Genomic DNA, 16,808 nt, shown 5'->3' with positions numbered 1-16,808 from the left:
ACCTACGTCCCCTCTGGCAAACACCAGCTTGTTATGTGTATTTAAGAGTCTTTTTTGTTTGTCTCCTTTTTGTTTTAAGAGAAATAAACTGAAAGGAATCTATTCAAAGTCCCCCCTGCACCTCCAGCCAAACTTACAGACAAAACTCACAGGTGTCTGCACTTGGCCCTAACTCTGTTTTTCTAGGTCACAGTGCCCTCCATTCTCAGAAAGTGGACCCCAGCTACAAAACATATTCTCTAGCCTGACCACAACTCACATCCCAGACAAGCCCGGGACAGAGCCCCTCGAAAAACCTGCCACCTCCTGCTCTACCTGGCCAAAATTGACCCCTCCCACACCCCCTCCCCTCATGGACACAGCTGCAACCCTCTCACATCCTTCAAAACCCCTTAAAAAGCCCAGCTTGACAGAAACTCAGGGCCAACATCTCTCTTGATGTCTGGCCCCTCTCCTCCTTTGGAGAATGAATAAACTCTGTCCTGTTTGTTGCTCTACTCTTTGTGCAATTCTTTGCTGCCTGAGTCACCAGCCACCCTATCATCAACCAATTAAAAATTGGCAAACTATTTTAATAGATACTTCAGCCAAGAAGATATATGAATAGCTAATGGGTACATTTAGACATCACCACTAGGCCTCCAGGAAATATAAATTAACAGCATAATGTTAAATTACTACACAGGCACTAGAATGGCTAAAATTTAAGACTGACAAAACTTAGCATTGACAAAGATGTGAAGGAACTAGTAGAGGAATTGCAAAATGGTAAAATCTCACTGGATAAAACTTTGGTAATTCTTTATGAAGTTAAATGTGCATTTACTATATAATTCAGCAATCCCATTCCTAGGTATTTACTCAAGAGAAATAAATACATAAATCCACAAAAGACTTACACGTGAATTGACTGCATTATTCACAGCTGCATTATTCATAATATCCAAACATTTGAAACAACCTCTATGTCCATCAACCGGTGAATAGATTTTTAAAAATAGAATAAATCTGTGCTATTGACATCTACTCAACAATAACAAGGAATGAACCACCAATACATGGAACAATATGAAATGAATCTTAAAAACATTCTGAGGAAAAAACATATCCATTTGCATGGAATTGTATAGAAGGCAAAAATATAGTATCAGAAAGCATATTAGTATATTAGCTGTTACCTGGGGCTGTGGCTTTGGGGATGAGATTTAATACAAACAGGAATGATGTCATTTTATGGCATGATGGTAATATTCTATATTTTGATTTGAGTCATTGGTCATTATATGGTTGTATACAACTGTATTGCTAAAAATATTGTAATTTATTTTATAATTTGTTTTATGTAGGTTATGCCTCCATAAAGATGAATGAAAAAAGCAGTCAAGAAGATGAAAACATAATAATGAAGAGATAAAAATTATTGGTGACTTGATATAGCAAATAAGCAAAGAAAATATAACATAATTTGGTCCTTAAAGAAGAAAATAAAAACAATGAAATATAAATGATATTCAAAACTATAATCAAAGAAAGCTTTTCCATGAATAAAAAGATATGAATCTAAATACTTAAAGGACTTATTTAAGTGATACCTGAGTTGCCTACACTAGGATATCCTAATAAAGCTACTAAAACTGTCATTCAGTTTTAAAGGCTGTACAAAAACAGTTTCATCACTGAAGTATTGAGATAATATTGCATTCATTCATGCATCTTTTCAGATAAATCTAGTAGAAGACTAGCTTTATCCAATCGAAATATGGCTGGGGATACTTAGGCAAAAAAACTAATTGTGACTATTGAATATTTTCAATTATACAACTAAGGCTATAAAGTGGAAAGAAGCATGGAAGATTAGCATGTTTGTGTTCTATGTTCTGATAGGTAGAAATAACATCTAAAAATGAGAAGAGATAAGAGAGATAAATGAAAATAGATAAATCTCATGAATTGTTACAAAAGTAATACATGGGAGGCAAAGGGTCTTATTTATATTTATTTATTAGATTTATTTATTTATTTTAGAGAGAGAGAGTGGGGGTGGGGCAGAGGGAGAGAATCTTCAAACAGACTCCCCACTGAGTGTGGAGCCTGACGCGGGGATTAATTCCACAACCCATGAGATCATGACCTGAGCTGAAACCAAGAGCTGGATGCTTACCCAACTGATTCACTCAGGCACCTCTCAAAGGGTCTTATTTAAAGATTATTTTAAAATGTCAGAAGCCAAATTTAAAAAGGGTATACCCTTGGGGCTCTTGGGTGGCTCAGTCGTTAAGCATCTGCCTTCGGCTCAGGTCATGATCCCAGGGTCCTGGGATCGAGCCCCACATCGGGCTCTCTGCTCAGTGGGAAGCCTCCTTCTCCCTCTCCCACTCCCCCTGCTTGTGTTCCCTCTCTCGCTCTGTCTCTCTCTGTCAAATAAATAAATAAAATCTTTTAAAGAAAAGGGTATACCCTTTATATTATAGAATGTGTTTGATTAAACATAACCATGAGAAAAAAATATATATATATATAGTAAATAGTATATATATACCCCTAAATAGCAAAAGAGAGCAAGGAAAACAGACCACATAGAGAAGAGATCTAGAAAATACAAAATAATACAAATTAATACAACATAAATGGTAGGAAACAATTTTATTTATATAATGGTAAAAGGAAAACTCCTGTATTAAAAAAAAGAATTTGAGATTGGCTCATAAAGCAAAACTGACACTTGACTAGTTAAAAGACACATCTAAATAAAAATAATTTAGAAAAGCAAAAATGATGAACACATACAACAGAAATAAATGCAGGATGTAAATAGGTGTTAGCATCCTGATATTTTAAAAAATGAATGCAGCCCAAAATACATTAAATTATGAATTACAAAGTTTCTGGCTCTGGCTTTTAGGAACAGGATCTATTTCTGGCTCTGTGTGACCCTGAGAGATTAATGCTTCTAATTTTTCTGTTATTTCTTCCAAAGCCTCAGGTAGTTCCCTCACATACCTGTGATTATCAATATTCTACCAGAGGGAGACTTTATGCAGATCTCTGGAATTTTCTCTTTTTATAGTTCTCTCTTCTCCAGAATCTGTCCTGAGAATCCAATTGCCTCACACTCCCTGGCTCTCAGTTCCATCTTATCAATACAAGGAGGCTGTCAGGTTACATGTGAATTCTTCTGCCAATGTGCTGTGACCTCAGAACTCTCTCTAGGAACTAAGCTGGAGCAATCAAAAAGCTCCCTGTGCTCATTTCTTATGTCTCAGTGTCACTACCTTCCACTCCCTGAAGCCCAATACCTTGAATACCATCATTTCATGTATTTCATTGATTTTTAAAAACCATTTCAGGTGGGGGAGGGGCAAATCCAATGTCATGAAGGTATTTTAAAATAATTTTAATTTATAAAATGTGACTGTTTTATATATTTAAACATTAAAATTAATAAAAAAAAATTAGGGGAAAAAAGCCAAGACTTAAAATTAAATGCACACAGAGATAAATGATAAATGAAAAAAACTATATAAAATTGATAATCATAGGAGCTTCTGAATGTGATCATATTTGGTATATTTCACAAAAACAGGGTTTGCTAGCTAAATATTTATTAAGCGCAGGGAAAAAGATAACTAGGCTTTTTAACTGTGACACAGATTTGCCATATTCTTTGTGGAGGCTGAAGACATTAGATGACCATGAAGCAGAAATGGGGATTAAGCAGAAAGAAGCAAGGATGTACATTTTTACCTGTTTAGATGATATGGCCCAGGTGAACTTGACAAGAGATTTAAAAGGGAGTGACATGTTGGTGGAAAAGGCAGACTGGTGGGAGTTCATCAACCTGTCAAAGAACATACTCACCATAGATGCTGAGAATCACTAGGATTGAAATCCTAAACCACCCTTCTGTCACCATGACACACCTACTTGATTTTTCCCATAATACACAAATAAAATCATATTTTCAGATCATGGAGGTTTGCAAACATTGGGTGAATATGTATGACACTGTGAACCCAAGCAAAACTGCCTTCATCACGCATATTGCCCCCAGCACATCCACCAACTAGACTATGACCTTCAACAACCACCCGAACACTGTCCACAACCAGGCTCCCACCTCTACCAGTGCCACTATTTCCTAATCCAACCTTGAAGTCTCCTAAACTACCAGTCTACACTCTACCAGTCCTCAGAGGCATCCATGGCTGCAGTGGCCCAGCAGAGCATGCCCCTGTACACAGTAGCAGCCCAGATCTATGCCCGGCCTGACTCCTAGCAAGCTCTCATCATGTGTCCACCCAGATTCTTATGGTTCCAAAGGTCTCCCTCTAAGTATGCTGGCAACTTCATATGAATGAAGAATGTAGTTACCATTGTCACTCAAGCCCCAGCAGCTCAGTATCTTCAGATCCAACCAGGTCTAGTTGTCCAGGAGGCCTGGCCAAGTAGGACCCAGAAAATCTTATTTTCTCTAGCATGGTAGCAGCTGACTGGAGCAGCCACCCACATGACAGTGCAGCATGTGATTGTGATTTCTGAGACCACGGCAGGTATCCAGCAGCTGGCCAACTGGAGGAACATGAATACTCAATCCCATCATGCAGCAGTCTGTGCTATTGACTACTCATGTGACCCTTCCAGCAGCCCAGTCCTTAAATATGGGCGTGACCCATGTGGTACGGCAGCAACCAACCAGCACCACCTCCTCCCAGAAGAGTAAGTCCCACCAGTCCTCTGTGAGACCTGTCTCCACCTGTGAGGTCTCCTCCTTTCAGGCCTTCGGCTCCCCTCAGAGGTCCAAGAGGAACAAGAACACACATCCCTGCTGCACCCTGGTGCAGAGCAGCCCAGCCTGCATCTCTTCCATCACATGTAGGTGGAGTGATAGGGGCCTCCAGCACCACCAGGAAGGAGCGGTGGCAAACAATTATCATTCCTCACAACCCCAGCCCCCAGGTCAGTGTCATCACTGTTAGCAGGGACAGGGACACAGGAAAAAGGAGGAGGAACACACCCCCAACAGGTGAGGCCATGCCACCTTCAGACTTCCAGGAAGGAACAGGATAGGGCATATGCTGTGTGCTGCCAGTTCACATAGAATGAGAGTTATCCAGGGATCTGGGCCACTTTCCATCATCAGACATGACAATTTGCTATGTCCTAGAGTCCTAAAGCAGTTTCAGGGGAAGGTCCTAAAAATTTGCCATAATTGTTCAAACCCAATATATTTTGAATCACTTTGGTCTTAAACATAGTTATAGGCCCTATATATCTGTGGGATTTGATACCATAAAAATCAGGCTCACAATACCAGTGTATTTCAACCCCTGTATGCTTAAAACTCCCTGCCCTGGTCTACTAAATTTATTCCCAGTTGGTCAGGATATTTCTCTAACATCTCCTTGGCTCTCTCAGAATTTGAAGTAATTGTCAAACTTATCAGAAATTTGCCTGTGTCTGACCTAACAGAGTGTCACTAAATCTCTAGAACTAGATGGCATTTCCTAGAACTTTCAGAGAAATGCCAAAGCAAAATTATTATTCCTGACCCCCAATATGTGTCACTGTCAGTTTCCAGAGCAAATGGATGGTCAGCAACTCCAACTTGTGAGGACTCCAGAGCATGATGGGGCACTCTGGGAGTGAGCAAATTAAAGGGGAGAGAAAGAATGACAAACATTCACAAAATGTTTTTTTTTCCACAAAGTGTTTTCATTTGCACTATTTTGTGTATCATTTGACAGGATATGCAAAGCAAGTAGTTCTAGTGCCATTTGATAGATAAGGAAACTGAGTGATTCACCTGAATTGATAAAGGTTCTAAGTAGCAGAACTGGGATTTGGGTCGCCTGCTACTGAAGAAATGGTGATCTTAATTATTGACAAAAATAACTGATTTCTCTTCAGTCATTAATTCAACAAATATAAATTCTATCCTGCCCCTCCTCTGATCATCACCATGCCCACACACATGGTTGCATCCACTGTATGAAAGGCATCAGGTCAAGGCTGTGGGATGTCCAGACTATGTTCACAGAGCCATGACTGAGTGCTATAGCTCTAACAGCAAAAAGGGCAGAAGACAGATCTTCTAATTCTTTGAGAAGATTTTTCAAAGTGAGGACGCAAGAAATAACCAGCAGCCTGCTTTTTCTCAGTGATTTCCTTTTTTAAAATTTATTCATTTGAGACACAGAGATACAGAGAGAGAAAAGCATGAGCAGGGGGAGAGGCAGAGGGAGAGGGAGAAGCAGGCTCCCTGCTGAGCCAGGAGCCTGATGCGGGGCTCGATCCCAGGACCCTGAGCCGAAGGCAGACACTTAACCATCTGAGCCATCCAGGTGCCCCACAGTGAGTTCCTTTTGAGCAAGGGGGTTCTGTGGGCATGGCTAATCTGTGGGCATGATTAGTCTAAAGACAGAAAACAAACATATTTTTCTGGGTCACCCAAGATTAAGTAAGTAGAACCCGTCTTATTTTATTTTTTATTTTATTTTTTTTAAATTCCAGTACAGTTAACATACAGTGTTGTGTTAGTACAATATAGGTGTATAATTCAGGTGTACAACTGATTCAGCAGTTCCATATTTCACCCAGTGCTCATCATGACATCATCTATTTCACCCATCTCCTCACCCCCCAACCCCTCTGGTAACCATCAATTTGTTCTCTATAGTTAAGGGTCTGTTTCTTAGCTTATCTCTCCTCTCTTTTTTTTCCCTTGCTCTTTGTTTTATTTCTTAAACTCTATCTATGAGTGAAATCATATGGTATTTGTCTTTCTTTGACTGGCTTATTTCACTTAGCATTATACTCTTAGTTCTATCCATGTCATTGCAAATGGCAAGATTTCATTCTTTCATTATGCCTGAATACTATTCCATTGTATATGTATACCACATCTTCTTTATCTATTCATCTATAGAAGACCACGTGGGCAGCATCCATAATTTGGTAATTGCAAATAATACTGCTATAAACAGAGGGATGCCTGTATCCCTTTGAATTAGTTTTTGGGTTTTTTGGGTTTTTTTGTAGTTTTTAGGTAAAAATCCAGTAGTGCAATTACTGGGTCATATGGTAGTTTTATTTTTAACTTTTTGAGGAACATCCATACTGTTTTCCAAAGTAGCTGCACCAGTTTGCATTCCCACCAACAATGCATGACAGTTCCTTTCCCTCTACATCCTCACTAACACTAGTTATTTCTTGTGTTTTGGATTTTAGCCATTCTGACAGGTGTAAGGTAATATCTCATTGTAGTTTTAATTTACATTTTCCTGATGATGAGTGATGCTGAGCATCTTTTCATGTGTCTGTTGGCCAAATGTCTGTTCATGTCTTCTGCCCATTTTTAATCAGATTATTTGTTTGTTGGGTGTTGACTTGTATCAGTTCTTTATACATTTTGGATACTAACCTTTTATCAGGTATGTCATTTGCAAACATCTTCTCCCATTCAGTAGGTTGCCTTTAGTTTTGTTGATTGTTTCCTTCACTGTGTAGAAGCTTTTTATTTTGATGTTGTCCCAGTAGTTTGTCTTTGCTTTTGTTTCCCTTGCCTCAGGAGACATATCTTTAAAAAATGTTGCTATGGCTGATGTCAGAGACATTACTGTTTGTGTTCTTTTCTAGGATTTTTATGGTTTCATGTCTTACATTGAGGTCTTTAATCCATTTTGAATTTATTTTTACATATGGTGTAAGAAAGTGGTCCAGTTTCATTCTTTTGCCTGTGGCTGTCCAGTTTTCCCAACACCATTTATTGAAGGGACTGTCTGTTTCCCATTGGATATTCTTTCTTGCTTTGTTGAAGATTAGTTTACCATACAATTGTGGGTTTATTTCTGGGTTTTCTATTCTGCCCCATTGATCTATGTGCCTATTTTTATGCCAGTACCAAACTGTTTTGGTCACTATAGCTTTATAATGTAACTTGAAGTCTGGAACTGTGATGCCTCTAGCTTTGCTTTTCTTTTTCAAGGTTGCTTTGGCTGTTCAAGGTCTTTTGTGGTTCCATAAAAACTTTGGGATTGTTTGTTCTAGCTCTGTGGAAAACACTGGTGGTATTTTGATAGGGACTGCATTAAATGTGTAGATAGCTTTGGGTAGTACAGACATGTTAACAATATTTGTTCTTCTAGTTCATAAGCATGAAACATCTTTCCATTTCTTTGTGTTGTCTTTGATTTATCCATCAATGTTTTATAGTTTTCAGAGTGCAAGTCTTTCACCTCTTTGGTTAGATTTATTCCTAGGTACCTGATTATTTTTGGTGCAATTGTAAATGGGATTGTTTTCTTAATTTCTCTTTCTGATGCTTTATTATTAATGCCTAGAAATGAGGCAGAAATCAATGTGTAGAACTTATTATAAATATTTATAAATGATTTTGATTAGAGGAGCATTTGACTGTCTATATGTGCTCTATAATCCATCTTTCCTCCTTGAAATTACCTTGGATAAATTAAAAAAAAACTGATAACCACAGAGAAAACAATAAATCTCTCAACTTTTGAAAGTCTTCTCTGTAAACTCATAAAAGGGTATATTCTAAACACCAAAATAACTAATTCTAAGCACCAAAATAACTAAAGAAATCCTGGGGACTTCCAGGGAAGATTGCAGAATAGGAGGAGGCTGGGCTCACCTTATCCCACAGATACAACTAGATAACACTTATATCAGTGCAAATAACCTGGAATACAACCCAAAGACTGACAGAACAGATTCTCCAGAGTAAGTGTAGAGGAGAGGCCACAGTGAGGAGGGAAGAAAGGGCAGAGACATGGATGGGAGCCAAATGGACACACAGAACTGCCTGCGAGAGGGAGGGATGCAGCAGTCACAGAGAAAGGAGAGGAGCAGACCCATGCCAGGCATCCCAGGCATGAAGGATCCACATTGTGAAGGTGAATCCCCATAATATTTGGCTTTGAAAACCAGAGGGGCCTGGCTTCAAGAGATCTTACAATTAGTGGGGCTTAACCCCGGGAACTTTAGAAATCAGTGTGCTCTACTTGGGAGAGCTAGAGAGCAATAGGAAACTAAGTCCCCACCCTTAAAGAGACAGCACAACAAACAGCCCCACTGAGGTACAGCAGAGCAGCAGTTTAAAAAATGCCTGGGGTGTACAGGAAGGAGATTTATTTACTAATCTCAGAGGTTATGCTGGAGGGGCAGGGATCTTTAGGAGAACTCCCCAAGAGCAAAGGAGCTGGTGGGCACCATTTCCCTCCCTGATCCCCTAGCCTAAATATAGAGACATCTGCTGTGACCCATGCAGTGTGAACACCTTCCACCTAACAGTGCACCCTGCCCTCATGTGCTTATGTGCATCCACATCCTCCAACACCACCAGCCTGGGCAGTTTTTTCACGTGGCTGCAGGTCCCTTCCTGCAGTGGACCAACATGGGCCTGCTGGCACTGTGTACCCTGACTGAATTCTCAGGTGAACCCCCATCCACCAACACACCCTTGGGAGATGTCATCCAAAGCTGTGCTGCAAGCCTGGTAATATGCAAGCAACCCCGACAGGGGCCAGTACCACTCCAAAGTGACTCCTGCTCAGGGGAGAGGGGAAGATAACCACACAAACCAGTCTGGATATGGCCCCAGCAGTGGGCTGGGGCAGACATCTGGTTGGATTGTGTCGGTCCTACCCACCAAAGAAAGCTTCTTGGAGCCAACATAAGAAGAGTGTCCTGCAGTTTGGTATTACCACAGCTCTGGCAAATGCCTGGTCTGACTCAATCCAGTGTGGCTCTAGACTGGCCCATTAACAACACAGGGACCAAACCCTGCCCACAACAGGCAAAGAGAGACATTGCAGATGACTGAACTGAAGGCAAACACAGCTCAGCAACAAAATAGGGTACATGCAACACACATAGGAGACAGCACTGAAATGCCAGTTTCTGATGAACAAGGGACATTGCACTGCAGGGACTGTAGGACCTCTTCTTCATAGGGTCATTGCTTTCAACATCATGAGACATAGCTGACTTTCCTAACACATAGAAACATATACAGTTAGACAAAATGCTAGTGCTTCTAGAATGGGTTCAAATTTAATTAACCATCAACTTAATATAGACTGCTATATACATAGGATGATATATATAAACTTAATAGTAACCACAAATCAAAAACCAGTAATAGATATGCAAAAAATAAAGAGAAAGGAATCCAAGTATATGACTAAAGAAAGCCAGCACCATGAGAGAAGAGAGCAAGATAAGAAAGGAACAAAGAAGAACTATGAAAACAACCACAGAACAAGTAACAAAATGATAATAAGTACATACCTATCAATAATTACTTTGAATGTAAATGGACTAAACACTCCAATTAAAAGACATAGGGTGACAGATTAAAAAGCAAGATCCATCTATATGCTGCCTACAAGAGACTCATTTCAGACCTAAGGACACATGCTGATTGAAAGTGAAGGGATGGGAAAGCATTTATAATGCAAATGGAAGTGAAAGAAAGCTGGATTAGCAATACTTATATTGGACAAAATAGACTTAAAGACTCTAGAAAGAAACATAGAAGGGCACGAAATAATCATAAAGGGAATAATCCAACAAGAAGATACAACAATTGTAAATATTTATGCACCCAATATGGGAGCTCTCAAATACACAAAGCCGCTAAGAACAAACATAAAGGAAGTAATCCATAGTAATACAATAATAGTAGAGGAATTTAACATTCCACTTACATCAATGGATAGATCATTGAAACAAAATCAGCAAGAAAACAGTGGCTTTGAATGACACATTGGACCAAATGGATCTAACAGATGCATTCAGAACATACCACCCCAAAACAGCAGAATATGCATTCTTTTCAAGTGCACATGGAACATTCTCCAGAATAGACACACGTTAGACCACAAAACCAATATCAACTAATTGAAAAAGACTGAAGTCATACCGTGCATCTTTTCTGACCACAACACTATGAAACTAGAAGTCAACCACAAGAAAAAGTCTGGAAAGACCACAAATCGTGAAGGTTTAATAACATGCTACGAATCAATGAATAGGTCAACCAGGAAAATCAAGGAGGAAATAAAAAAAATCCATGGAGACAAATGGTAATGAAAACACAAAGATCCAAACCTTTGGGTTGCAGCAAAGGCTGTTGTAAGAGGAAAGCTTAGAGCAATACAGGCCTACCTCAAGAAGAAGAAAAAAAAAACTCTCAAATAAGCAACCTAACCTTACACGTAAAGGAGTTAAAAAAAAATAGCAAACAAAACCCAAAATCAGTAGAATTAAGGAAATAGTAAAGTTTAGAGGAGAAATAAAGAAAATAGAAACTAAAACAATAGAGAGAGCAGATCAATGAAACCAGGAGCTGGTTCTTTGAAAAGATAAACAAAATTGATAAACTTTAGCCATAATCATGGGGAGGGGACTCAAACAAATTCAGAGATGAAAGAGGAGAAGTAACAACTGACATTACAGAAATATAAAGGACTATAAGAGAATATTATGAAAAATTATATGCCAACAAATTGGGTAACCTAGAATAAATGGATAAATTCCTATAAATATGTAACGTACCAAAATTGAAGCAGGAAGAAATAGAAAATTTAAACAGACCAATTACCAGCAACCAAATTGAATCAATAATCAAGAAACTCCCAACAAACAAAAGTCCAGGACCAGAGGGCTTGACAGACAAATTCTAGCAAACATTTAAAGAATGTTAAACATTTAAATAATACCTATTCTCAAACTATTCCAAAAAGTAAAAGAGGAAGCAAAGCTTTCAAATTCATTCTATGAGACCAGCACTACCTTCATACCAAAACCAGATAAAGACACTGCAGAAAAAGAGAACTATAGGCCAATATCTCTGATGAACACAGATGTGAAAAACCTCACAAAATATTAGCAAAATGAACCCAACAATACATTAAAAACAAATCACTCACCACAATCAAGTGGGATTTACACCTCAGATACAAGGGTGGTTCAGTATTTGTAAATCAGTCAATGTGATATATCACATCAACAAGAGAAGGATAAAAACCATATGATCATTTCAAAGATGCAGAAAATTACGTTGACAAAGTATAACATCCATTCATGATAAAAATCCTCAACAAAATAGGTTTAGAAGGAACATAACTCAGTATAATAAAGGTCATATATGGAAAAACTGTAGATAACATCATAGTTATGAAAAACTGAGAACATTTCCTCTAAGGTCAGGAACTGGACAAGGATGTTACCAATTTTACTTAACATAGTACTGGAATTCCTGGTCACAGCAATCAGACACGAAAAAGGAATAAAGGCATCCAAATTTGTAAGGAAGAAATAAAACTTTCACTATCTGCAGATGACATGATACTATATATAGAAAACTCTTAAGACGTCACCAAAAAAACTACTAGAACTGATAAATGAATTCAGTAAGGTCACAGGATACAAAATCAATATTCAGAAATCTGTTGCATTTCTATACACTAATGATGAAGCAGCAGAAAGAGAAAGTAAGAAAACAGTCCCATTTGCAATTGCACCAAAAATAATAAAATACCTAGGAATAAACTTAACCAAGGAGGTAAAAGACTTGTAGTCTGAAAACTATAAAACACTGATGAAAGAAATTGAAGATGACACACCCAAATGGAAAGATATTTCATTCTTATGGATTAGAAGAATAAATATTATCAAGATATTCATACTACCCAAAGTAATCTACAGATTTAAAGCAATTCCTATCAAAATACCAGCAGCATTTTTCACAGAGTTAGAACAAATAATCCCAAAATTTGTATGGAATTACAGAAGACCCCAAATAGCCATACCAATCTTGAAAAAGAACAAAAGTGGTGGTATCACAACACCAGATTTCAAGATATATTGCAAAGCTGTAGTAATTAAAACAATATGGTACTGGCACAAAAATAGACACATAAATCAATGGAACAGAATAGACATCCCAGAAATAAACCCAGGATTATATGGTCAATTAATCTTTGACAAAGGAGGTAACAGTATGCAATGGGAAAAAGATGGTCTTTTCAACAAATGATGTTGGAAAACTGGATAGTTACATGCAAAAGAATGAAACTGGGCCACTTTCTTACACCATACATAAAAATAAACTCAAAATGGATTAAAGACCTAAATGTGAGACCTGAAACCATAAAAATCCTAAAAGACAGCACAGGCAGTAATTTCTGTGACATCGGCCATAGCAACATTTTTCTAGCTATGTCTCCCTAGGCAAGGGAAAAAAAGCAAAAGTAAACTGGGACTACATCAAAATAAAAAGCTTCTTCACAGTGAAGGAAACAATCAACAAAACTAAAAGACAACCTACTGAATGTGAAGATATATTTATAAATGACATATCTGATAAAAGCTTAGTATCTAAAATATATAAATAACTTGTATAATTCAACACCAAAAATATTAAATAATCCAATTAGAAAATGGGCAGAAGACATGAAGAGACATTTCTCCAAAGAAGACATGCAGAAGGTCAACGGACATATGAAAAGACGCTCAATATCACTCATCATCACAGAAATGCAAATCCAAACCACAATGAGATGTCACCTCACACCGTCAGAATGGCTAAAATCTAAAACACAAGAAACAAGGGTGGGTGAGGATGTGGAGAAAAAGGAACCCTCATGCACAGTTGTTGGGAATGCAAACTGGAGCAATCACTGTAGAAAACATTATGGAGGTTCTTCAAAAAATTAAAAATAGAACTACCTTATAAACCAGTAATTCCCCTACTGGGTATTTACCCAAAGAATATGATAACACTAATTTGAAAAGATATATGCACCCTGATATTTATTACAGCATTGTTTACAATAGCCACATTATGGAAACTCAAGTGTCTGCCCATAAATGTATGTATAAAGATGATGCAGTATATATACACAATGTAATATTTCCATAAAAAAGAATGAAATCTTGTCATTTGAAGCAACATGGATTGATCTAGAGGGTATAATCCTATTTGAAATTTGTCAAGTCAGAGAAAGAATATCCCATAGGATTTCATTTTATGTGGAATTTAAGAAATAAATAAAGAAAAAAAAAGAGAAAACCCAAAAAACAGAGTCTTACCTACAGAGAACAAACTGATGGTTACCACAGGGGAGGTGAGTGGGGGATGGGTAAAATAGGAAAGGGGATTAAAAGTACATATATCATAATAAGTACTGAGGAATATATAGAATTACTGCAGCACTATATTGTATATCTGAAACTATTTTAACATTGTATATTAATTATATTGGAATTAAAATAATAAATAAATCAAATAGAAATCTTAGACATTTTATTAGCTTTATTGTTAGTATCAGTATTGGAGAATAATTTTTCAAGTGAGAAAATATATTTAAGTTGTTGTGAACCAGGGTTCTCACAGTATGAGAGGGGAGATACAAAAACAATATGGAACTCTTTTCTACTTATACAGAGAAAAATATAGTTTATAAAAATCATATATTTAACAAAAGAAGACAACCATCAAGTCTACATTCTGTGTTATTTTCATCCTACTTTAATTTTCTATATTGACTTTTTTATATTCTTCGTATTTTGTACTTTTACAGATTCAATAATTTCAAAAATTCCACTTGATTCAATTATTTATAATTATTATTATTTTTAGATGCTCAAATGATCACAAGCTAGCCAGTTGAAGGCATTATTTTTTTAAGTAGGTATCATGCCCAGTGTGGAGTCCAAACCGGGGTGTGAATCAATGACCCTGAGATCAAGACCTGAACTGAGATCAAGAGCTGGACATTTAACTGACTGAGCCACCCAGGCATCCCAAGTTCAAGGCATGTTAATCTGGGTCCTTTGCACTAACCTAGACACTTAAATCACTCTTGCTTTCTAAAATACATTAGACCTGCAGGACCATATTTGATTTTTCATTACTCAAGACATAGAATCAGCAACTTACTTCATTCCTTTTAGTGGAAAACTGCATTTGGAACCAAAATTTGGTCAGTTACTTACCGATGAGATGTTTCCAGACATGCACTGGTGGTGGGCAAGGTGAGAACATTGCAGGCTACTGACGTGGTGGAGATGGAAAATAAGTTATTTTTAAGGTTAAGAGTTCCTATCGATTTCTCAATTTAAATCTAATGTTATCTTGTGCCTTCAAGTTTTCTTCCTATATAAAAAATAAATTATTTCCTTTATAACTTGGCTGTTTGGATTTTCAGCCCTTCATCTAATCTATAATCATATCCCATTCTTGTTAAAAGTCCTTGCTATAGACTGTGTCCCCCCAAAATTCACATGTTGAAATCTAATCTCCAATGTGGTAGTGGTATTTTGAGGTAGCATCTGGGAATTCATTAGGTATTAAGAGTGGAGCTGTCATGATTGGCATTGTCATGAAAGCCTGAGAGAGTTCCCTCATACTTTTTGCCATGTGAGAACACAGCAAGAAGACACCTGTCTATAATGCAGGAAGTTAGTTGGCTTTCACCAGACACTGAATGTGCCAGTACCTTGATCTTGGACTTCTCAGCCTCCAGGACTAAGAGAAATAATTTTTTGTTGTTGATAAGCCACTGAATATATGGTACTTGTTGTAGCAGCCCAAATGGACTAAGACAGTCTTTTGGCTCATCAATCACTTTTTTCTAATCATTTTATTGACTCTTATTTTAGATATAATACTATATCCCTATATTATATTGGCTTTCTAACAGACCTTCATTTTTCCAGTTTACTTTGTACAACTTTATAACAACAACAACAACAACACCTGCAATGTTAATTGTATCAGGTAGGGTTCCAACAGAGAACAGCCATAGTCAAGGAGGGAATTAAGGAGAATTTAATAAAGAGATTATTTACACAGACATGGGCAAGTTTTAAAGGGAACCAGCTAGAGATGGTACTGTATTTTGTGGTGGCAATAGGAGAAAGCTTTTACAACTCCTAGAACAGAAAGAAAAAGGAGAGTATAAATAGCAAAATTCAGAGAAAGAGAGAAAGAGCTATAACTTATGGCAGAGATCACTGGGGAGAGAAGGGTGGATTTGAACAGAGGAATAGAGACAGGCCATGGCCTTACAGGGAGGGATCAGGGGAATAAATATCCAAACACACCTTTCCATCGTCTTCATATCTCCTGCTGATTCGCCACATTGGCTAACTCCAAGGGTAAGATGAGGGCAAGAGAATCCAGTGATGTAGTCCATAAATCTCAGCTTCCTGGAGCAAGAGCTAGGCAGAGAAGGAATTTGAAAAGGGAAATGGGAAATGTCTATCTCCCCTGCAAAAAGCCACCTCTTTCTAAGCTCCAAATCATTTCTCTAACTGCCAGTTCCACTTAGTTCATGCTATTTCAAATCTATTTTCTCTGAAACAATTTATTTTCAGAACTCCACCCAAAATCAGTTTTTCCTCTCCTACTGGATAAATGAAGTCATCATCCAACCATGAGATCAAGCCAGAATGTGACTATCACTCTTGACTTATTTTTCCTTTCTAACACAATCATCCTTCAGGCAACATAATCTGGAAATTATACCTTTAAAATATCTTTAAACTCTTTCTTCTTTTTAGTTCTGATTGTCATAGTCTTAATTCAGGTACTAAGCATTTTCTCCATGGACTACTGTAATAAATTACTGGCTGGTCCTATTGTCTTGCCTCTTTCTAGGACTAGTTGAAGAGCCTACTAATTTGTCTTTTCAGTACTACTATTGCTCTGCTCAAATCAGTCAACATTATATTATACCCTGGTCATGTTTTTCATCTGATAATTATATAAAGGTCAAACT

General features: G+C 37.6%; 1 pseudogene; it reads left to right on the top strand.

The window, feature by feature from the left end:
* Nucleotides 1-3,499: 3,499 nt before the first annotated feature.
* On the top strand, nt 3,500-5,067 carry LOC123845174 (homeodomain-interacting protein kinase 2-like; annotated as a pseudogene).
* Nucleotides 5,068-16,808: the final 11,741 nt, after the last annotated feature.

Source organism: Mirounga angustirostris, unplaced genomic scaffold (genome assembly GCF_029215605.1).
Source record: "Mirounga angustirostris isolate CCGP_5_RB_7025 unplaced genomic scaffold, mMirAng1.0.hap1 SCAF_11, whole genome shotgun sequence".
NCBI lineage: Eukaryota > Metazoa > Chordata > Mammalia > Carnivora > Phocidae > Mirounga > Mirounga angustirostris.
The sequence above is the reverse complement of the archived record's forward strand: the minus strand, read 5'-3'. Positions and strand labels throughout refer to the sequence as shown.